The following is a 24,213-nucleotide window of genomic DNA, read 5'->3' as shown; positions in this document are numbered from 1 at the left end:
GATAGATAGATGGATAGATGGGGTGGTTGGGGATAGATAGATGGATAGATAGATAGATGGGGTGGTTGGGGATAGATAGATAGATAGATAGATGGATAGATGGGGTGGTTGGGGATAGATAGATAGATAGATAGATAGATAGATAGATAGATAGAGTGGTTGGGGATAGATAGATAGATAGATAGATAGATAGAGGGGGTGTATGGGGATAGATAGATAGATAGATAGATAGATAGATAGATAGATAGATAGATAGATAGATGGGGTGGTTGGGGATAGATAGATAGATAGATAGATAGATAGATAGATAGATAGATGGGGTGGTTGGAGATAGATAGATAGATAGATAGATAGAGTGGTTGGGGATAGATAGATAGATAGATAGATGGATAGATAGATAGATGGGGTGTATGGGGATAGATAGATAGATAGATAGATAGATAGATAGAGGGAGTGGTTGGGGATAGATAGATAGATAGATAGATAGATAGATAGATAGATAGATAGATAGATAGATAGATAGATATGTGGAGAGAGAGAGAGAGAGAGAGGTTCCTCTCTTCCACACTCCTCCTCTTCCTCCTCCATTCTCATACCCGTCTCTCATCTCACTGGCCTGCCTGCTTTGCAGTACCTCTACCGTCCAGGTGAGGGCAGCTCCACCCTGGGACTCTTGCCTCTGGCCTCCCTCCCTGGACTCCTGTTCTTCCTGCATTCCCCCAAATACTTGACCCGAGCTCACCCTGCTCACTGCCCGCACTCCTCTGCCCTTCACCCCAGAGGTACACAGACTCCTCTCTTGCCTGCCTCGGCCTGCGTGCCCTCATCAGACAGTGCCAAAGGGGTGGCTCGCCCCCAGGGAGCCCATGATAACGGAGCTGGAAGGGCTGGCGAATGTCACACACGCAGCCCCAACTTTCAGCGCTCTAATTTGCCCATCTTTTAAAAGCTAAATCCAGGTGGCTGGGCTGGCGTGGGGCAGGGAGCTTGGTTTGTGGAGCCATTCACCTGTAGGTCACCTGTCCTTGTTCAGCCCTAGGTCTGTTATGGCGGAGAGCCGTTCCCCTCTGGGTGGCTGACCTATTGTGTCTTAAAATGAGTGGGTGAACTAATTTCCCCCCGGCTTGGTAGGCTCAGCAGAGATGCCACTGATTGAACGGGCCAGGGCGACTGAGCTCCCGGCCCTTCCAGTCAGGGCTGACATGATTGTCAGAGGGCGCGGTGGTGGAGTTTGGGTAGCTGACATCGCTGTACCAGCTGTGGGTATACACAGACCAGTGCATCCCAGAACCTTGTACCAGGGCTAATTTAGTTTAACGTTTTTAAACATCAGCGTCTGGCCTTTGAGAATAATTGAAAACCTAAATCCCATGAAGATCAGGTCAGGACAAAAGTTCACCCTCACCGAGTCGTCCTATTTTAGTTTCATAGGGAGGCTGCCAATAAAATTAGTTAACAGAAGCTCAATTCATGCAAATATTGTTCCTATTTACATGTATTAAAAGACGTCTCCCCCCTCCCCCCCCCGGCCTGAGAACTCCAGCCACCAACTAGCACACACATCACAGTGTGATCCCATTCATTGCTCTACAGTGTCCTTCACACCCAGGGTCACAAAGCACTTCAGAGAGAGATAGGAAGAGAGTGGGACCCATAAACTAAAGAGAAAAGGAAAGGACAGATGCTGGGAGCACCCCAGATAGAGTGAGAACAGACCCAAAGTGTCACCTAGAACCCAACCCTGCCCGAGTAGGAAGCACCAGACCTTGCAGGGGTAAGGCTGCGCTCCGTTTGCAAACTCTAGTGGTCAGGGAAACGTTCAGATTTTGGGGACCTTCTTGGGGTGACCAGACAGCAAATGCAAAAAATCGGGACAAGGGGTGGGGGGTAATAGGAGCCTATATAAGAAAAAGACCCCAAAATCGGGACTGTCCCTATAAAATTGGGACATCTGGTCAACCTGGACCTTCTCCAAGCCTAGCAGAGCACTGGGACCTTTGTGAAGATTGCTATCGCTAGGCGACAGGTAGAGTGACTCCATGGTTTGGAGCAGGAAGGAAGAGCGTTCTCCTGAGAAGGGGATGCCCCAGAGTCAGCGCAGCTCTCAGCCCTGGAGATGCAAGAGCAGGCCAGGGCTGGAGGAGTGCGGGAGGTTGCTGGGTAGAGCAGGTATGATGAGTGCAAACAGAACTGCATTCAGCTACGGCTGGGAAGCTGGTGCACCGGAGATTGGACGGGAGTGGGGAATGATTCGGAAGCGGTGCTGACTTTGTACTAGGACTCACCCGGATACAGTACCCACCAGGAGCAGATCTGAGACCCCCTCGCCCCCAGCACAGCAACCAGACCTGCGATGGTCAGTCTCTGAGTGCAGCCACTCTCCCTCTGCCACCTTCGCTATGGTGCCTGCGTGTGGGCTGAGACCTGCTCCCTGTCTTGAGCCTCACCCACTGGGGGCTGCCTGTTTGTGCACCAGGGCCGGCTCTAACAAGGAGGTTATTGAGGGGAAAGAGCCCAGAGGGAAGAGGGCAGGCGGCTCAGACAGCAGGAGAAGAGCATGGAGGAAACCCCCCAGCCTAGGACAGATTGGAGGGTGGGGGAAGTGAAGTGCTGCCCAACGTCCCCCTGAGCTGGCGAGAGAGGCAGCTAGTAGCACGGGAGCCTGAGAAGGACAATGCCTCAGGGATGGAGATAGGCAGCCCCCAAAGAGGAAGGGTAGGGTTGGGGGACGGAGGGGTGGGGCTGGCCCAAGGAGGAAAATGAAGTTCTGAGTACCCCTAGGCCTGGGGTACCTGAGCCCCCTCCTCAGAGCTCCCCTAGGCCCGGGGTACCTTTGCCTCCCCCCCAGCTCTCTTAGGCCCCGAGTATCTGGGGCCCCCCACCCAGCCCAAGTGCCCTCCTCGCTGTGGTTTTCCATTCTCAGGCCCCCCTTGCACGGAGAGGCCAGAGGGCTCCACATGCTCGGAATCGCTCAGATTCTTCTGCATTATGAAAACACAAAGGCTTCAAACACTTCACATTTCCCCGCGTAGGGAGGATTTAGAGCAGCACCTGATCATGTGTCAGCAGCAATGCCCGGGACCGGCCAGGGAGGGCTACTGGGGCCCAGTGCCAGTGGGAAAAGAGGCTTTGAAGTGGCTGCACTGGGAGGAAGAGGCTGCTGGGTAAAGCATGAGGCATCTTTGCTGGACAAGGAGGTGAGCGTGACTTAGGGTCACAGCACAGCACCAGATCCGCCGGTCACAGTGGGTTTGTTTTCATTCTTAACTGAAACGGAGCCGCAATCGCCCAGGGCCTCTGCCCTGCGCCCTGGTCTCTCACTCACTCTGAATCGTCTCCCTCCGGGGGAATGTTTGTGGTATGCCACATTCTTTCATTTGTTTGTTGCTGGATTAGCTCAGGGACATTGACACAGGCAGAACGGGACTCTGAAAAACACGCACGCACTTGAGAAAACTGGAGATCGAATACTCGAGCTCCGGGAACCCTGCCCCACCTTTATTATCCTGACGGCGAGCGGGCCACTGCCAGCCCCGGCCCTGCGTTCTCTGCTACCCCCAAAGTCCCCGGTGCATCCTCCCAGGCCTGGTGCTGCATTAGAAGCAGAGGCCAGTCTAGTTTCAATGGTTTCCCACACTGAGCGAAGGGCTGAATGTCCCAGCTGCAAAGTGCATTTGTGTTCCAAATCCCATCATGCTGGGTCCTGCCCCAGAGAGCTTCCAGTCTAGAAAACAGGACCTAGGAGGTGGGGGAGGCAAGCGGGTCAGGGCGGGGCTGGGAGAGACAGGGTAACACAAATACTAGGAGGAGCTCAATCCTTAGCCAGCCGGCAGTAGTGATCACAACCCCCTGGGGAAACAAGAGCCAGCTGCGCTCGTGCAAACACAGGCTTTGCCCCACTAGGGATTGTGCCAGTGCAGCTACACTGATGGCCGCAATTGGGCCAAATCACCCATGCGGCCAAGGCCTCAGACAGAATAAGGGGGGTCGCTCAGACTCAACTCTCGGTGTATGATATGATAATGTTCCTCTCTTTCTGTCCCAGGCACGCCAGCTTTCCTCTGCGTCTCTGCAAGCTCCCCCTAGCGGCCACACCCCAAACACTGGGCCAGATTAAAACCCCTTCATTCCCAATAGCACAGGGCCCAGGGGTTGGGCACACTGGCATTGTCAGCAGCCTCTCTCAGGGAGGGGAGGTTGGGCCAGAGGGTGATCAGCTGCTGCTACATGTCAGACTCTGTTTCCTGCTTCCAGCCCAGAACAAAGGTGTCTCACCGGAGCCAGTGCCCTATCAGAACCTTGTAAGATGTACCAGCCCCCAGGAGAGACAGTGTCAGTTCCCCCACATGTCCCGTGGATAAATCCAGATCACCAGGGAATTATCAGTGTTATTAGTAAACTCTGGGAGCAGAGGAGCCTGGGCTGGATTATGGAGCTTTGGTTAATTAATGTTAGGCTAATTCAGGTTGTTCTGTTAGGGAGGGGGTGACCAGCCCTAGATGGGGAGAGGGCCCTCCACTCCCCACCTGTAGAATTGGGCTGCCACAGGAGATCAGAGACATAGGGCGGGCGGTGGGCAGACTGGCATGCTTATAACAATACTTTGCCCCTCTCATCCTAGGATCTCAAAGTGCTTTACAAATGCTCGTAAATTAGGCCTCTCAACGAATCTGTCAGAAAGTTGAGTAATTTCCCCATTTTACAGGTGGGGAAACTGAGGCACAGACAGGGGCAGGAACTTGCAACAGTCACACAGTGAGTCGATAGCAGAACTAGTAAGAGAACCCAGGGGTCCTATCTCCCACTCCCTTGCTCTAACCACTAGACCGCACGCCCCTTCCAGAGCTGGAAGAGAAGCCAGGAGTCCTGACTTCCAACCACCAGATAATACCGCTTCCCTAGCTACTCTACGTGACACCTTTCATAACTAAACAGAGCTGTTTCCTCAATAAGCAGAGAGTGAGCAGCGTTAATTGGTCCTGTATTGTTTTATAACCTTGGGTTTAACTGCAATCGCGTCTTGTGCAGGAAGGTGAGTCCTGGAGGAGATAACAGAAGGTGGAGACGGTGGCTGCATTCCACTTCTGTCCCATCACTTCTGTCAGCCGCAGGTCCAGGGGACATGCAGCGAAACAGCTGGCGAGATACAGAGACCGTTGGAGACGTCTCCAGATCCGCAGTACAAGCTGCTGCTGATCAGCACCATCGTTCTCTTTCCCTACCAGCATTGTGCTGTTTAAGGGGGAAAAGGCCTGGCTTGAAGCCATGGGAATCACTCGCTAAGATTCAATTAACTTAATTAGCTCATGGCTAACCTGTGGGGGTGGGCGGGGAGCAAAGAGCTGTTCAAATACATTGGGACTCCAGGACCAGATTTTCAACAATAGGTGCTTAAAGCCAGGCTCCTAAACCCTTCCTTAGACACCGAAATAAGTGGCCTGATTCCCAAGCGTGCTCAGTACTCAGCGGTTTGTGCCAGAGTCCATGGGCACTGCTGGCCGCTCAGCACTTCCGAAATCAGTTCACTTATTTGGGTGCCTAAGTATGGATTTAGGAGCCTGACATTAGGCCACAACTCCTGGAAATCCAGGCTCCTGCGTTTATAAAAAGCACGGTCATGATCCCCACAGAGGCTAATTGGTTAATTAATGTTAGGCTAATTCAGATCTGTTATAGAGCTCTCAGCGGACACGCCTGGCTCATCAGCTCATGCTTTTAGCTCCGTTCAACCCTGGGTGTCAGCCCCTCGTCGCATATGCACAATGCATAGAGCACCCCAAAGGGACTATCACAAAAGGATTGAAATGGGCCAGGCTGGCTCCCGCTACATAGGTCCCAATAGCCAGCCCAGGACAGCCGTCTCCGCCCTGAAAATGCACAGTCCAGGGCTTTGCTGTCTAATCTGATGAAAGAGGCTGGCCCGTTAGGTCTGCCATGAAGTCTGGTTCATGTATGGAACGAGAGAAACCCAGCCCGTTGTGCGCTAAGCTACACCGACATCATCTTAGGGTGACCAGACAGCAAATGTGAAAAATCGGAAGAGGGGGTGGGGGGTAATAGGAGCCTATTTAAGAAAAAGACCCAAAAATCAGGACTGTCCCTATAAAATCGGGACATCTGGTCACCCTAAATCATCTGCTGTCCCTGAACTGAAGGAGCCTGACTGATTTACATGGAGGGAAAACCAGACACAAACCTTCAATCCTCATTCATGTCCAGTGTGGGTTCCCTGTTTTCTGTTTATGGATTCAAAACCCCTTCTCTCCAGAGCCAGAGGCCTGCCTCCCGCTAGTGCCCTTGCCAATTTCATTGCCAATAAGCGATAAGGCTGGGACAGAGGCGCTCAGACACCTTGGTGAGAAAGAAAGATTTTCCCTGTGCAACTGTCCTGCCACAGAAGAAGCCAACTCCCAGGGCAAATGGCACTTTCGTCTCATGGATCCCAGTCTCAGGAGGTGAGGTTTCCCCAAAGAGCCACCTACCTGGGAAAGCTCGGAGCCTATGAGACAGGTAATCCGTTGTCTAATGACGTCTCAGAGAATGCAGTAAAGGCAGATTCCTCCCTCTGACTTGCTGGGGCCAGATGATGAAAAGAAAGCAATATTTAAGGAGATGCCCAAATTGATCTATCTGAGTGGAATCCCGTACCCAGCACACAGCCCGAATAGCTGGGCTGTGCACTGAGATCTGCATGGGAACCCTCCTCCACCGGTCTGCACTGGTGATGTTCTACCCTTAGGGCTCTCCCCTCTGTCTCTGTGCACCCCCGTGGGAGGAGAAGGAGAAACTACTGGTGAGCCACACAGTTGTGGATCTCCTGGCCCCAGACCCACTTCTGCCCCGCCACATCTCCATCCTGCCCCAACAACGTATCTGGGCTGCATAGGCACAGTGAGTCATCATGGAAGTGTCCTCGGCACAGGCAGGAGATGCACAGCCCAAGTGGGCTCCCCAGATCCGGCTCCCCGTGAGCAGCAGAACCACACCAGCTGTGCCGCTTCTGCCTGACTCACGCCTCTCTGTGAATCCCCAGGGTTTGCTCCCGACGGTGATTTTCCTTTTGTGGATGTTGGGACAGTCCCTGGCTCTGGAGGTGATGCGGAAAGTTGGGTTCTGCGTGAGTGTCCGGCCGCTCCTTGTTGTCTGTCATGGGTCATCTCCATTGCCACTCCACCTCGGTTGACTTGAGGGAAGAACGGAACCTGACTGCCTGCCTGTACCGCTCTCTGTTCCACCCAGTTAGGCAGAGGTGACCAAGGCCATCTCAGGGCTGGCCGGAGGCCTTGGTCGGTGCTCTGGGATTCATTCTTTCCTTCTAAATTAGCTCGTGCTGTTTTCTTGTTGACTTAGGCTTTGTGCCTATTGTGTGGTAACTACAGGTGTGTTTGGACTCGTTGGCTTTGACTAATTCATGACGTAATTAAGCAAATTAACATTTTACAAGTGATCCTCTGTGGCCCTGGACCAGGTTGTTTTTTTTTTCCCCCCATTTAAGCAGGACAAGGAGGTCTGCTAGGAAGAGACGACGTCCACCTGACCAAGAAGGTGGATGGGATAGCTCAGTGGTTTGAGCATTGGCCTGCTAAACCCAGGGTTGTGAGTTCAATCCTTAAAGGGGCCACTTAGGGATCTGGGGCAAAATCAGTACTTGGTCCTGCTAGTGAAGGCAGGGGGCTGGACTCGATGACCTTTCAAGGTCCCTTCCAGTTCTAGGAGATATCTCCAAAAAATAAGGTGCAGTGCCTCTTCTCGCATTGATTTGCCAGTCTAACGCAGAGGGCTTTAAACAAGGTTCAAAGAGGGCCAGTGACAAAAGCCAGTCCATAAGCTAAATTATGACAATTGGCATCACAGAGACTTGGTGGGATGAGTCTCATGACTGGAGTACTGGTATAGAGGGGTCTGGCTTATTCAGGAAGGACAGGGAAGGTAAAAAGGGAGCAGGTGTTGCATTATACACCAAGAATATATCCCCCTGTGAGGTCTGGAAGATGGTGAGAGGCAGACCAGTTGAAAGTGACTGGGTAAAGATAAAAGGGGTAAAAAAAAGCGGTGATGTAATAGTAGGTGTCTACTCTACACCACCACATCAGGAAGCGGAGGTAGATGAGGCATTTCTAGAACAAATAACAGAAATATCCAAAACACAAGATGTAGTTGTAATGGGGGGACTTTGACTTCCCAGATGTCTCTTGGAAAAGTTATACAGCAAAACACAAAATGCCCAAGAAATCTTGGGCTGTACTGGGGACACACAGGAGGTAACTGTCCTGTTCTGCTCAGCACTGGTGAGGCCTCCGCTGGATACTCTGTCCAGTTCTGGGTGAAACACTTTAGGAAGGATGTGGACAAATTGGGGAGAGTCCAGAGGAGAGCAACAAAAATGATCAAAGATTTAGAAAACCTGACCTGTGAGGAAAGGTTAAAAAACTGGGCATGGTTAGTTTTCAAATATGTTCTAAAGAGGACTGTGCTCAATTGTTCTCTACATATCCGATGAAGGCAGGACAATAAGCAATGGGTTTAATCTGCAGCAGGGAGATTTAGGTTAAATATTAGGAAAATCTTTCTAACTCTAAGGATAGTTAAGCCCTGGAACGAGCGTCCAAGGCTGGCTGTGCATGCCCCATCACTGGGGGACAGACACCTGTCAGGAAGGGTCATGCAGCCACCAGGGGCTTTTCTTGCGGCCACAGCCTCCTGGGCTGTGATGGGGGGAGGGCAAAGTAGAACCCCCTCCCCCTCTGTGTTGCTCCTGGATGCTGGGGCCAGCAGCAGGGGTTGGGCCCTGCCCCCCTCTGGAGTCGCCTGGTGCACAGCGCTGGAGGAGCAGGCAGCCAGTGAGTTCCCCACTTTCCCGGGGTGGTGGGGCTCAGGCTTTGGGCTTCAGCCCTGGGGTGACGGGGCAGTAGGCTCTGGTCGTGGGTCTTCGGGCTCCAGCCCTGGGCTCTGGCTGCACAGTGGCCGGACTCAGGCTCCGGCTACATGGCTTCAGGCTCCATCCCTGGATCTTGTCCTCCGGCCGCAGGGCTTCAGTCTCCAGCCCCCCCACCCCCATCTCTGCTGGCCCCCACTGCCTCCCCCAACCCTCCATCCAGGGCTTAATTTGTCCCCGGGCTTGCCAGGGCCGAGTAAATCTGCTGTGAAAAGTGAGACTTGTATGTTTGTTAATATCACTTTTCACAACAGACTTACTAGCTAGCAATACATCAATTACAATGATTTGGCCGTGTCTATGTGCATATTTATTTGGTTTTCCTAAAGCTAATCAAGGATTTTAGGAAAAAGTGTGAGAGTGGCCACCAGTCAGCGTTGGTGGCCGCACTCTGAGGCCACCAAAAAATGTGTCCCGAGAACCCCTGGTCTAGGTTTGCTTAGTCCTGCCTCAGCGCAGGGGGCTGGACCTGACGATTTCTTGAGGGCCCTTCCAGCCCAACATTTCTATGATTCTATGACAAGGATCCGTTTATCTAACTACGTATCGAAATGGTCCCCAGCGACACAGGAGCTGAGCATCTGGAGCTGGCTTAGCCAAAATGGATGCGATCATCTTTGCTAAGATTTTGTGCTGTTTATTTGGTACAGTTTACCAAGAGACACGGTGGATTCTCCATCCCTTGAAGTCTTTCAAACAAGACTGGATCTCTCTTTCTAAAGAAGCCCATACTCTGGCTCAACCACAAATATGGGCTGAGGGCAGGAATTTGTGGGCAAGACTCTGGCCTGTGTTATACAAGAGGTCAAACTAGATCATCATAATGGTCCCTTCTGGCCTTAAAATCGATGACTAGATGTCTCTTTCATTGCATTCAATGTTATGAAAACATTTCTCGTGTAAAGGAACCCCCCCTTTGGGGTAGATGAGGTTACCCAGAGTGAGACCAAGAAAAGAAACAATCAGTGAGTGTGAGCCAAGAGACACCGGCCTGGGTGAATGGGAGGGGGCTGCAAGACAGAACATCTGTCTGTCTGTCTGTCTATCTATTACAGTGTTTGTCAATCTTTTTGATACCAGGAACCGGCTTGCTGCCTTCCTAAACTGTGTAAGGGAGCTATCCGGGACTGGCACCGGTCCATAGACTGGTCATTGAGAAATACTGATCTATTAGATTCACAAATTCCAAGGTCAGAATCCTGTATTATACAGACCAGAGAACTTCCTCGAAACAATACCTGTTTGAACTAGAGCAGATCTTTTAGAAAAACATCCAGTTTTGATTTTAAAACATCCAGTGATGGAGAATCCCCATATGTAGCACAGCCTCAGGGTCCAAGCAAGGATCAGGACCCCATTGTGCCAGACACCAAATAAACAAGTAACAAAAAGAGTCTCTACCCCAGATAACTTACAGCCTACTTGGAACTTCCATGTAGCCATTGTCCAGAGCTTTTCTTGAGTGCGTCATAAGGACAACTGCTTTGCTAACCAGCGCGGACTAAAGCAAATCATCCTGCCACTGGAGGAATCCAGCAATAGCTCTCAGGATGGTCCACTGGCTCCACCCAGCCGCTGACACTTGTGGGTAAAGAGAGGGCTGGGCATGATGCCGAGTAGCACGCCAGCTGCTTACTGAGCAGTCCTAGCGGCTACAAGGAGCATCCTGAGAAACAGACCTCCCTGACTGATGCCGTGACAGCACATACTGGGCTCCCTGTTTTCATGATGGGGAGACACCACTTCCCTGTGATGCGTACGAGACAGGAAAGTTCCAGGGGAGACAGCACCTATCATAGGGCCCGACTTGGAACCCGGCCAGCAGCTGGGACACACCCACGGAGGCTGATGCGTTCACACCAGTATTACAACACTGGAACTCCACTGACTTCAGCTGAGTTGCTCCTGATCTACACCAGGGTCAGTGAGAGGAGCGTGCGGCTCCGGCTGTTTACTGAACCCCGCTCTCACCTCGGAACATGCCAGCTGGAGTGGAGAAATATGCGGCTGTGTTGTAAAGGGGTTGGGGAGTTGCCGGGAGGCCCCGTGGGGAAGCACTTGTCCCATTCTGTGGAAATGTCCAAATTCTGCAAAATCTTTAGAAATTCTCCAGGAAAATCAATCTGTGGAAAATGTTAAAGAGCCTCCCTCCAAGCAATGGGGGAACCAGTGATAAACTCTTCCATAATGGAATGTCTTTACTGAGTCACTTTAAACAAAATGGTCTTTCTGATTTCACCCTTCCTGCTCTGCTTATATTTTCCAGGATTCCTCATAGCCCTGAGAATGCTCATCCACCCTCCTCACTCCTAAGATCTCCCCTACTTCTCCCTCCGGAAACCTTCCAGTCCCCTGCCTAGAATGATCTGTCCTTCCTTCTCTCCCAGGCCCCCAGCCCCTTTGCCAGAAAAACTCGGACACAGCCCAACTACGATGATCTGAACCTCAGTTATCCCAAACACACTTCTCTCTGACATCCCCTGGTGTCCGAAAGTTACACTGAAAATGCTCTGGATCCAGTGTGCCTCCTTACACTGAGGTAACTGAGATCATTCAGTATTCCCCAGGGCAGTCCATCGCTTGCATCTTGATGGTGGACATCCCTCATCCCCGTGAAACAGCCGTCCCCAGGGAGCCAGCCACGCTGCAGAAATAAAGCCCAGGAGCCGTATGTTTCTGCTGAAATGATCAGCAGTGACAGAGTCGACAGCACTGCCATTATGGCTCAGTTATGCACATAGGAATGGAGGAATTACTATATTGCTCATGGTCCATCTAGGCCAGTATCCTCTCTCGGACAGTGGCCAGCACCAGCTACTTCAGGAGCCGGAAACCTTGGAGAAGGCACTTCTAGAATAAACTGCCCTTGGGGACGTTTTTTCCCCCTAATTCCATTAGTTGGAAGTTGTGTTAAGGTCTGAAACAGGAGGGTTTATATCCCTTCCAAAGCACTTTCTTATTTTTAATCCTCACTATTTGAACTCCAGATATCCTTGTTAGCCATACAAATGTCTAAGCCTTTTTAGAATCCTACTAAACTCTCATCCTCAATGATATAATGTGGCAATGAGTTCCACAGGCTAATTGATGTGGAGAAAGTATTTCCTTTTATCTTATTTAAATTTGCCACCTTCTAATTTAATTGAATGACCCCAGGTTTTGTATTATGAGACTTCTCTATCCCTGCAATATTTTACGTCCTTTTCTCGATTCCCCCCTCTTCTATCTCCTCTCTAAGGTAACCAGTCCCAATCTTTTCAATCTCTCTTCCCAGGAGAGTATTTCCAGGCCTGCAATCATTCTCATTGCCTGTCTCTGGCCCCCCCTCCAGTTCTGCAATGTCCTTTTGGAGATGAGGGTGACCAGGACGGATCCCACTATTCCAGGCATGGCTGTCGCATTCATGGATATAATGGCATTAGACAATTGGCGTGGCATGGGGCCCCACTCCACAGATCAGTAGCAATGCTATGAAGGCCAGCCAGGGCCCCGGAGCCCGCTCTGCCAGGGGATGAGAAAACAGGAGAAGCCGCACCCCCCCCTCCCCTTCACAGAGTTCTGCTTAGCCAGAGAACTAGCAGGAAATCTCACCCCTCCATCCTGCTGCCACTCACCTCCAACTGGAGACAGGGATGGGCGGGCAGCCGGAGAGGGCTCGTGAGAGTCTGAGCTCCGGGCTGTGGGACAAATTTAAGGACCAGCCAGAGCGTGCGGCCTCCATGAGCCAGCACCACACCCAGACTCAGCTGCCGCCCAAAAGGAAGGAGACCCCTTGTCACAGGGTGGACTGGGCCCTTTAAGAGGAAACGGCTCCAGCCCACCGGTGGGTCATGAACAGCCTTGATGGGCCCTGATGGAGGGTGGGTGTTCCCCATAAAGAGCCTGAGGGGAACAGGCAACGTGTCAGAGGAGGAAGGAGCGGAGGCTCTGTCCGGCCGGAGAGCTGGGCAGGGGCTCGGAACATAGGCGGCGAGTTATATGGGCCCGTGGTGCCCGTGCTCCACCAATATTCAGAACGGTGGGCCCGGCTCCACCAACGTTTGGGCTGATATTTTCAGAGCTGTCCCCCCCAGGCCCCATGCTTTGCGGGGTCCCGTGCTTCAGGGGGACGCGGGGTCCAGGGCGGCCTGGGGGATTAGCAGGGGGCCTGGCGCCAGCAGCAACAAGCAACCCAGTCCCAGCCCACCCCGCTCTGACCCACCCTGCCGGCTCCTGCCCCTGCTCCGCCCCTGCCCCACCCCCATTCCACCCCTTCCTACAAGCCCCCACCCCTGCCCCGACACTTTCCGGCTTCCGTCCCCTCCCCTGAGCGATGCCGGGAGACAGCGGGGCAGGGCAGGCTGGGGCCAGGCTGCCCCCTGCTGCCGGCACCAGGCTCCTCGCTAACCCCCCAGGCCGCCCTGGACCCCGCGTCCCCCTAATGCGTGGGGTCCCCCAAAGCGCAGGCCCGGGGCGGTTGCCCTGGTCTTTCCTATGAACGGGACGGATCTGCTTAGACCTGTTCTGGGCACCACCACCAATTATATAAACCTGGCACCCCTGGCTCGGAAGCCAGAGCCAGACAGCCGCTCCAGGAAGCCCTGGGAGTGTCAGCTTCGGGTGCAGCCTGAGACAGAAGAGAAGTTCCATGCACGACGGATGCCAGCGCTGAGTCTAAGCTTTCGTGCCGTGGTGATGGACGTTATTCTGGGACCTTGGGGGGTGCATCTGAACCATTTCTTTTATGGAACAAGCCCCAGGCAGGGGTGAAGTTAGCCCTGGGGAGGGCTGCATGGAGTTCTTAAGGGCCCCGAGAAGGGGAAACAGAGGCAATGCACCGCAGAGCCACCCCTAGCCAGGAGAGGGTGCTCAGGAGGCAGCTAACCCTGTTACACCCCTTATCGGTGACTGAGGGATGGAGGCTGGAGGGCACCTAGGCTGTGCGTCTGCTGATCCAGGTGCCGGTGGCTGATTGTTTGTTTGTTCCTGGTAAAGGTGTTGGGAAGATTGCTGGGTGAATTCCTACCTCCCCAACGGCTGCAGGAGGATTCACCACCACAAGGCAAGGAGTGGCTGAACACCAGCCAGGGGAACCCGCAGTGCACATGGAAACGGTTCTCACTCACTTGTCACTGGCTTTCACCAGCTAAGGGACCTGACGCAGCTTTCCAGGCGCTTGCCGAAAAGGGCTTCAGAACGGGGAGTTTTCGAGTGTGGACGCACGTCATCAACAGGTTTCTCAGCTGATGCCCTGTTGAGATCCCTGGGGCAATTCCCACCTCTCTGAGCCTTTGTTGCACGCCCTCTGTCTGCAGACTCCGGCGTATCCAGCCAGTTTTCTTTGCAGCCCAAACCTTCGCTTCATTCCTTGAAATGGCAGCTCCCATTCTGGAGAAAATCCCAGGACGCTGCAGAGGAACCTCACAGCCACCCTGCTGCATGGAATTCCCATTGGCCAGGCACAAAGTAACGTGGAGCCTGCCAGCCATGCAGCCAGGAATGGGACTGTAACCTGGAGAAGTGGGCAAAAGCAGCAACCTTTCTAGCCATGGAGTTATCTGAGCAAGACGAGGAACCTGCGGAATGGGGCACTCTCCCCTCTTGTGCTTGGCACCCAAGGGACTGAATGGCAGTGTCAGAAGGGCCCCATGTTACATGGGATCTTGCGAGAGACTGCAGGTGCTACGTCTCTCACAGGCCTGGATGCAGCACTGAGGAGATCACGCCAGTGCGTGGCTACGTGTACAGTACAGCCACTGCGGCAGCCCAGCAATGGTGCCGCAGCTTTGCCACTGGGCACCCTAGTGTAGACACTTCCTACCTCGCCACAAGGGGCTTTCCCGTTAATGCGGTTCATCTGCCTCTCCGAGAGGTGGTAGAATTCTTCCGTCGACCTCCACAGGAAGTTAGGTCGACCTCGCTACACTGCACAGGGCGCGGACATTTTCACAGCCCTGAGCAACGTAAGTAGGTTGATCTAATTTTTAATGGTAGACCAGACCTGTGTTTTTTAACTTCCTTTTCGGCATCAGAGTCCTGCCTTGCAGAAATGGTATTTTAAGAGAGGCTCTGGCTGACGGAGGCATCAGGCCATGTCATGCCATTCCAAGAACCCTAGCACTTCCAAGCGTCTTTCTCTCTCTATCTGCTTAAGGTATTTGTAGGATGCAGATCTCTGTAGGATCTAGGCACTGTTATGGTACAGCCTGGATCTTTTAATGGGTGCCTGGTCCACACCACAGCAATGTAGCCTCCCTCGACTTCTTGTATGCCAGGGCTGGAATTTAAACTCTGCAAGACCAATTCTCCTCTCAGTTACTCCAGATTTCTTCTACTGAAATCAGTGAAGTGACTGGATTTGCATGATTGTAACTGAGAGCAAATCTGCTTCTGTTTGCCCAAGCCTAGATAGTCCGTGGTGACAGACACCTAGATACCAGGATGATAGGTGCTTAGATAACCACGGTAACAGGCGTTGAGCTCCATGGTGATGAGCACCTTCCAGGGCCGGCTCCAGGCACCAGCTTACCAAGCAGGTGCTTGGGGCGGCCACTTCGGAGGGGGGCGGCACGTCCAGCTGTTCGGCGGCAATTCGGCGGACGGTCCCTCACTCCCGCTCGGAGCGAAGGACCTCCCGCCGAATTGCCGCCGCAGATCGCGATCGCGGCTTTTTTTTTGTTTTGTTTTGTTTTGTTTTTGTTTGTCTGGCTGCTTGGGGCGGCCAAAACCCTGGAGCCGGCCCTGGCACCTTCAAACAAAACTAAGGCAGACACACAGGTAGATAAAGGAGGACTAACAGGTCTACCCATAATGGATACATTATAGTATCGTGCCTTCAGGAGGGAGCAGCCAAAGGAGGTTACAGATATAGGGGGTATTTACATTGTTCCTAAGAAGTGAGTTACACAGTGAACACGTTCCAGAGAGATTTACAGTCAGTCCCTTTCAGGTCTCATCTCATCTCTCCCCTCTTAACAGAAGGGGCCTGGGGGCCTCTGCAGTCCGTGGGAGCAGGAGAGAACAAGGTTTTCGCTATTCAAACCTTTTGGGCTCATGCCCTCTCCGCCTAGGAGGAAATATCTGGCTGCCCCTCCCATAGGTGGGTCTTAGAGTTACCTCGCTCATTTAGCATAGTGAGCTCCTCCCATAGGTGGGGCTTAGTGTTACCTCGCTCATTTAGCATAGTGAGCTCCTCCCATAGGTGGGGCTTAGCGCTACCTCGCTCATTTAGCATAGTGAGCTCCTCCCATAGGTGGGGCTTAGCGTTACCTCGCTCATTTAGCATAGTGAGCTCCTCCCATGGTGGGCAGGTGCATCCTCTTAACGAGTTCCCTCTTCGTCCGTGGACTGCCCAATCCTGATGGTGCCAGCCTTGTAATAACTACCAACTCTCTCTTTCTGTCTGCTTGAATGTGCAGTCATCTACCTGTTGTGCCTATGGACATCCAGGACTGAACCTGAATCCCAATCCCCCTGGGTGCCCATTTCAAAGGCAGATCTGTAGGAGGGACCATGCAGAACCCAACATCTGTTGAAACTCCATCAGTGTGATGGCAGCACTGGATCCGCCCCAGGGAACTGTTTAATTGCGGCTAAGACTTTATCCAGGATCTGGGATGAGACACTCAGGGCTTGTCTACACTAGAAAGTTTTAACCAGAAAAGTTTCTGCTGGCAAAGTGCCAGCGCCCAAGCCCTTTTGGTGGAGTGTGTTCACAGCTGGCTCTCTGCCGGGGGTGCTGCACTGTGGGTCAGCATCCCACTGTCCTCTATGCCGTCTTCAGACATACTTACCTGGTGGGAAATTTTCCCTGTGTAGATGCCTACACTCCTTCTCAGGGCATTATGGGAATTTGGGGTCAACAACTCCCTCTGTTCCATCCTGTGATAGAGCATTCAGGCCCCACGCTGGCAAGGAGAAGGGTTGACATGGGCCAACTGGTACCTGCTCCGCTACACCTGCAGCAAATGTCAGGTGTGGAGCGGGGAGTTCAAAGGAGAAGGCCTAGGTCAGTTTGGGGCAGACCAGGAAGGAAAGCAGAACTTGGTGAGGGAAGCCTGCTCTTAGCCAAGAGCCTGAGACCGCTTGCTACCTGGACAAGACTCCTGGAGAAAAGGACTGGCTCCTGGAAGACAGGCCCTGAGCAGACATGCGGGGTCCTGCCACAGACTCATCAGGCAAACCCTGTTTTGAGTTCATAGCATTCCTTTATGTTGGGACTTGAATACTCCGGAGGGGGTTGGACCCCGAGCCCGAGCAGGAGTGAGGGACCGTCCGCCGAATTGCCGCCAAACAGCTGGACGTGCCGCCCCGCTCCGAAGTGGCCGCCCCAAGCACCTGCTTGGTAAGCTGGTGCCTGGAGCTGGCCCTGGGAACACCCCAGATATTCACTGGCGGGACTGAAGGATCCCAGAGGACTTCTCTCATGGACCGTCTTTTTGTCCTGTGTTTGTATAGGACCTAGCACAATGGGGTGGTGCTCCACGACTGGGCTCCCGGGTGCTACGGGAATACAAATAATTCATAATAACATGGTGCGAGTGTGGTCTAGGCAGAGCTGCCTGTGATTTCCACTTCACCCCTCAACTGCCATCTGCCGTGCTTGGTGTCAGAACGGTCTGCGCCTCATGGAAACTGTAAGCTCCTGGGAGCAGACAGGGACCTCATCTCCACTAGGGTGACACTCAGTCCGGGGCAGAGGGCCAGCATAAGGCCTGTGCCCCCCCTACATCTCAGTTAAGTGGGTTAAGTAGGTCTTAGCTGGCGCCTCGGCCTTGTCTTGATGCTTCGCAGAGGGACAAATCTCCCCCTGTGTTTGTACAGAGCCAAGTACATAGTGCTCAGGTGGTGATAATGATAATGAATTTCACTGGGTGGCACAGGTCTCTGGGGTATGTGACAAAGTGGGACTGTTCTTAATGTTTCCTCAGAATATTGTATAGGTGCCTCAGTTTCCCCTATGCATTTCTTAAGTCTCCAGTGTGCATAAATGGCCAAAAATCTGTCTCCTAGCAACAAATGGCTGGGGCTCTTCCCCTCTGCAAGGGAATAGCTAAAGGTGAACAAAGAGATCAGGTGACCTCCTGACCCAGGAAAGAGACAAAGGCCAGTAAGGAGAGGCTGAAGGGGGTTTCAGTTTGGAGTTGGCTGGGGACGGGGAGTGAGGGCAGACAGGGGTGTCTGGCTCGCTGGGCCCCAGAATGGACCCGGCGGAGGGGTCCCGTTCGCTGTACCTGCAAGCTCTGTTTTAGACCATGTTCCTGTCATCTAATAAACCTCTTATTTACTGGCTGGCTGAGAGTCACGTCTGACCGCGAAGCGGGGGTGCAAGACCCTCTGGCTTCCCCAGGACCCTGCCTGGGCGGACTCGCTGTGGAAAGCACACGGAAGGGCATATGCTGAATGCTCCAAGGAGAGACCCAGGAGGTGAAGCTGTGCGAGCTTCTTGCCCTTAAGACAGTCTGCTCCGAGGGAGAGGAGGCTCCCCAGAGTCCTGACTGGCTTTGTGGGGAGCAGTTCCAGAGCATCACCTGGGGACTCCGTGACAGGGTATCAGCGTGCAGACGAAAGCAACCGCAGGCATGCTACCGAGGAGACTCGACACATGCAGTGCAGGGCGGGATCCCTCCTGGGCTGGTTTTCCAGACAGTGTCCATCCTGCTTCTGCGCTTGTCAGCAGCGTATTAATTCGAACAGCTGTAATTCCTAGTCGCAGTGTGATTTGCACATTACTGCTCACTCCTTTAGTAAAGGCAGCATTGTTCCAGTGGTTAATGAAGCAGCGTGTGTGTGCATGCGCACACACACACACACACACACAGATTCCTGCTTACGTGGCTATGAGCTTTTTCCATCCTGTCCACTGTGGAGATGATTCCGCAACCTCATGTATATCACTGTCAGGACACTTTTTTATTCCAGCTATTCAACCAAATATTTTCCCCTTTTTCATTTTCCTGTCATTGCTCCTGATCACGCCCCTGTGGATCATACTGTACAATTCCTCTCTTGCACCGTGTTTCAATCCTTGAAATATTGGCAGAGTGTTATTACATCTTCTCCCACTTAGGCATAGGTTAGTCAGGCTGGGCAGATGTATTATCTGTGTGTTAGGTTCTGTATAGAACAGCGGGGAATGAATGGTCCCGTCCCAATAACATTTCGCTCTTTTCATCTTTCCTCCAGACCCCTGATCATTTTTGTTGCTCTTCTCTGAGTCCCCTCCAGTTTGTCAATATCTTTCTGGATGTGAGGACAATCCCGCAGGAGCAGTCATGCCAGACCATAGCAAGCCGGGAGTGTCCCCTCCCTGGTCCATGATGTGATTCCCCTGCAGATACAGCCCCAAGTTGCATTGGCCTATTTTCACTGCAATAGTACATTGCCAACTCATGTCTAGTTTGCTGCCCAGTCTTCCCACTGGGTATCTTTCAGCCAGTGCTGATTCCCAGGTTCTTCTCCCACAGAGTTATTTGCCTTTCAGGGTGTTTTTCCCCAGGTGGATTAACATGATTGCTCCAAACTGAATATTTGTTGCTCATGTTCCTACTCTTTGTCTGTCCCTGTGCCTGCCTGTGTGTCAAGGGAGGTGCCGAGCCGTTCTGCTGATTCACCCTGATAGCCAGACCAGGTGGGTCTTTAGCTCCAGCTCAGGGGTAGGAAGGGGCAGCTGGACCCAAAGGAAGAAGCCCTAGATACAGAGCCAGCTCAGGAAGGAGCTCAGTCTAAAGCAATACATGGTACAGGGTAAGTACAGTCCCTATTTAGGGCTTTGGTATTCAAGTGAAGACCTACAGCCAACCCCAGAAAGAAGGAGAACTTTGGCCAGCTCCCTATTCTGTTTGTTTTAGACGGGGAGTAGCAGAGGGACCCACCCATTCACAATTCCTTTATCTTATTTCCCTGTCCTGACCAGTGTTTGCATCTCCTCTACCTGCACCATTGCAAATCCTAGTGTAGATGTGGGGCATTGGTGAAAATTACTCCCAGTGGTGCAAGTCATGGTTTTCACCAGTGCCGCACATTTCCTCTAGGGATTCACAGCAGTGCAGCTACACCCGGGCAGACAAGGCCTTTGCACCATGCGCAAATGTCATGCATGTTCCCCCTATTCCCTCTCCCAGGTCCATAAAAGGGAGGGATAGCTCAGTGGTTTGAGCATTGGCCTCCTAAACCCAGGGTTATGAGTTCAATCCTTGAGGGGGCCACTTAGGGATCTGGGGCAAAATCAGTATTTGGTCCTGCTAGTGAAGGCAGGGGGCTGGACACGATGACCTTTCAAGGTCCCTTCCAGTTCTAGGAGATAGGATATCTCCATTAATTTATTGTATTTAATTGTAATAGCACCTCGTCATGGACCAGGACCCTACTGTGCTAGGTCCCTATCCCGAAGAGCTTTAATCTGTGCTGCCCCCTGCCAGTATCCGTGGGGACCTCCCTCCCTGAGTCAGTACGTGCCCTTTCTCATGACGCTTCGCTTACAGCCTTTGGTCAGTTGTAGGCCAGGCCATGTCACAGCCACGCTTCCCTGAATGACGTTTTCATGGAAGATTTCATGAGAAGCTTTATCAAACGCTGCCCGGTCTGCTGAACTCCCCCCGTGCTGCTCCTGGCTCATGTTTCCCTTTTCCTCGGGATGTTTACAGACATTTTCTCCTCTTACTCGTTCCATTATGTGTGAGGGATTGTGGCAACCGCAAGGGTGCAGCTTGAGTCATCCAGCCCCCGAGTCACTGTCATGCTGTCCCAGGGTTGTGTGTTACAGATTGTACAACGGTGCAACGCTGCAGCAAGGAAAACCTGTTTTTATTAAAACCCCCTTGGAAAGGATCTTCCGTTCTCAGTCTGGATTCTTGGATGCAGATTGTTTACTAGAAAAACATAGGGGGGGAAATACAGGGACAGGAGAGAAGCATGCAGGCCACACAATTCCCGTATAGATGGGGATCTAGGTGTGTACAGCATCACAGTGCTAGACCCACCACTGATGTGTATACAGGAAAGTCCCACTGTGGTTGGGCAGCTCTGCAGAGGGGACACCCTGCAAACCATGGGGTGGCCACAAATGGAGAAAACTCAGCAGGAAAGACTTGATTTATCCAGATTAGTGGCTAAAATGCCTCCACGAGTTTGGATTGGCACAATGAACCACAGAAGGCCCAGTGGAAACTCTCCGGACAAGATTGTCCAGAGGAGCCCACTGGCTAACAAATGCCTGAACTTGCAGAAGAACAAATCTACAGGCCAACTCCAAAGAGACATTGTGTGGTGGAGTCCTCCATACTCATTGTTTTTGGAGACTGCAACAGCCGTACTATTGACTCCCTGAGACATTGGTCAGAGACCCCATCTCTCTGTTAACTAGGGTTTTCTCCCAGAAAATAAGCCACATCTTGAATACTGCATACAGATCTGGTCGCCCCTGTCAGGGTTCCCTCCCCACTCTGAACTCTGGGGTACAGATGTGGGGACCCGCATGAAAGACCCCCTAAGCTTATTTCTACCAGCTTAGGTTAAAACTTCCCCAAGGCACAAATTCCTTTCCTTGTCCTTGGACAGTATTGCTGCCACCACCAAGTGATTTATACAAAGATTCAGAAAAAGGACCACTTGGAGTTCCTATTTCCCAAAAATATCCCCCCAAGTCCCTTCACCCCCTTTCCTGGGGAGGCCTGAGAATAGTATACCAACCAATTGCCTTTAATAAAAGTACAGACCAGACCCTTTCTTTAGGACACTAAAATCAATCAGGTTCTTAAAAGAAGAACTTTATTATAAAGAAAAAGTAAAAGAAGCATCTCTGTAAAATCAGGATGGAAGGTAATTTTACAGGGTAATAAAAATATTTAAAACACAGAGGATTCCCCTCTAGGCTCAACTTTAAAGTTACAAAAACAGAAATAAACCTCCCTCTTAGCATAGGGAAAATTCAAAGCTAAAACAAAAGATAATCTAATGCATTTCCTTGCTATTACTTACAATTTCTGTAATTTTAGATGTATCGTTTCAGTAGGAGTTGGGTTACTGGCTTGGTCTCTCTCTTTGTCCCGAGAGGGAACAAAACAAAGAGCACAAACAAAACCTTTCCACCTCCCACCCCTGATTTGAAAGTATCTTCTTTCCCCATTGGTCCTTCTGGTCAGGTGCCAACTAGGTTAATTGAACTGATTAACCCCTTACAGGTAAAGGAGGGATTTTATGCTACCCTTAGCTGTATGTTTATGACAGCCCCATCTCAAAAAAGATATAATGGAATTGGAAAAGGTTCAGAAAAGGGCAAAAAAGATGATTAGGGGTATGGAACAACTTCCGTATGAGGAGAGATTAATAAGACTGGGACTTTTCAGCTTGGGAAAGAGATGACTAAGTGGGGATATGATAAAGGTCTATAAAATCATGACTGGTGTGGAGAAAGTAAATAAGGAAGTGTTATTTACTCCTTCTCATAACACAGGAACCAGGAACCAATGAAATTAACAGGCAGCAGGTTTAAAACAAACAAAAGGACGTACAGTAACTCCTCACTTAATGTCGTCACGGTTAACGTTGCTTCGTTGTTATGTTGCTGATCAATTAGAGAACGTGCTCGTTTAAAGTTGCACAATGCTCCCTTATAACGTCATTTGGCAGCCGCCTGCTTTGTCCACTGCTTGCAGGAAGAGCAGCCCGTTGCAGCTAGCTGGTGGGGGCTTGGAACCAGGGTGGACCGGCAGCCCTCCCATCAGCTCCACACTCCCCTAAGTTCCCCGTGCAGCAGCCGCCCAGCAGGCTATCAATTGCCGGCAATTCAGCTGTTCCTCCTCCCACTGCCATGTGCTGCTCCTGCCCTCTGCCTTGGAGCTGCTCCCGGGAGCCTCCTGCTTGCTGTGCAGGAGGGGAAGAGGGGGGCTAATGTCAGGGTGTCTCCCTCCCCCCTGCTCCTGCACCCCACTTACCCCATCTCCATAGAGCAGGGGGGACACATGACAGGGCTCAGGACGGAGAGAGCTTGCTGGCAGCAGCTGCTGTCTCAACTTCCTACTTAAAAAAGCAATGTATTTAGAGTGGTGTCCAGATACTTAAAGGGGCAATGCGTGTCTCTCTCTCTCTCTCTCTCTTTCTCTCTCCCACACACAGGGCCTGTGTCTCTGTCTCTCTCTGCCATGCTGTCTCCCCTCCCTCCATTCATGCTGCCTTGTAGAGCGTGAGGCAACATTAACAATGTGTTAACCCTTGAGGGCTCAGCCGAGTGCTAGTTCATCATTTAGTAGTAAGGCATTCCCTGGGAAATATCCCACCCTCTGACTCCACCACCTCAACCAAGCTTCACAATCATCATTGCTGTGTACAGTATTCAATTGTTTAAAACTTATACTGTACATATATATATATATATATAATATAGTCTTTTGTCTGGTGAAAAATTTTTCCCTGGAACCTAACCCCCCCATTTACATTAATTCTTATGGGGAAATTGGATTCGCTTAACATCGTTTCGCTTAACGTCGCATTTTTCAGGACCATAACTACAACGTTAAGCAAGGAGTTACTGTATTTCTTCACACAAAATACAGTCAACCTGTGGAACTCCTTGTCAGAGGATGTTGTGAAGGACGAGACACTACCAGGGTTAAAAAAAGAACTAGTTTGCTAGAGAACTAGATAAGTTCATGGAGGATAGGTCCATCAATGGCTATTAGCCAGGACGGGCAGGAATGGTGTCCCTAGCCTCTGTTTGCCGGAAGCTGGAAATGGGTGACAGGGGATGGATCACTCAATGATTCCCTGTTCTGTTCATTCCCTCTGAAGCACCTGGAATTGGCTACTGTCGGAAGCCAAGATACTGGGCTAGATGGACCATTGGTCTGACCCAGTCTGGCCATTCTTATGTTCTTATGTAATCACAGGTTCCTGCCACACTGTGAGTCACTCACTGGATCTTATCTTCAGTATGGACATTGATACTGACAATGCAAGAATAACACCTGTGTCGTGCTCAGATCATTGCCTTCTGCGAGTAGATACCTGTGCCCTTCCTTTCTCATGACAAGAAGGCTAGACAGAAAGATCTGGGCCAGAAGATTTATGGCCCCCAGCAATCCTTAGAGAAACTGATACCCAGTCACATGGTCAGTGTGTAGAAGACTTTAGGGTATGTCTCCACTGCTGTGTGTACCTGTGTCCAGGCTCATAGTCATGCAGGCATGTGCTAGCCCAGCCTACCGCCTAGCATCCACACAACCCATACCTGCGTATCCACATCCACACTGGCGCTGCAGTTACATAGGTGTGGCATTAGGCTTTCTGGGGGCAAATCCCAG

This window comes from Terrapene carolina, unplaced genomic scaffold, assembly GCF_002925995.2.
Source record: "Terrapene carolina triunguis isolate 2854851 unplaced genomic scaffold, T_m_triunguis-2.0 Scaffold230, whole genome shotgun sequence".
Classification (NCBI taxonomy): Eukaryota; Metazoa; Chordata; order Testudines; family Emydidae; genus Terrapene; species Terrapene triunguis.
The sequence above is the reverse complement of the archived record's forward strand: the minus strand, read 5'-3'. Positions refer to the sequence as shown.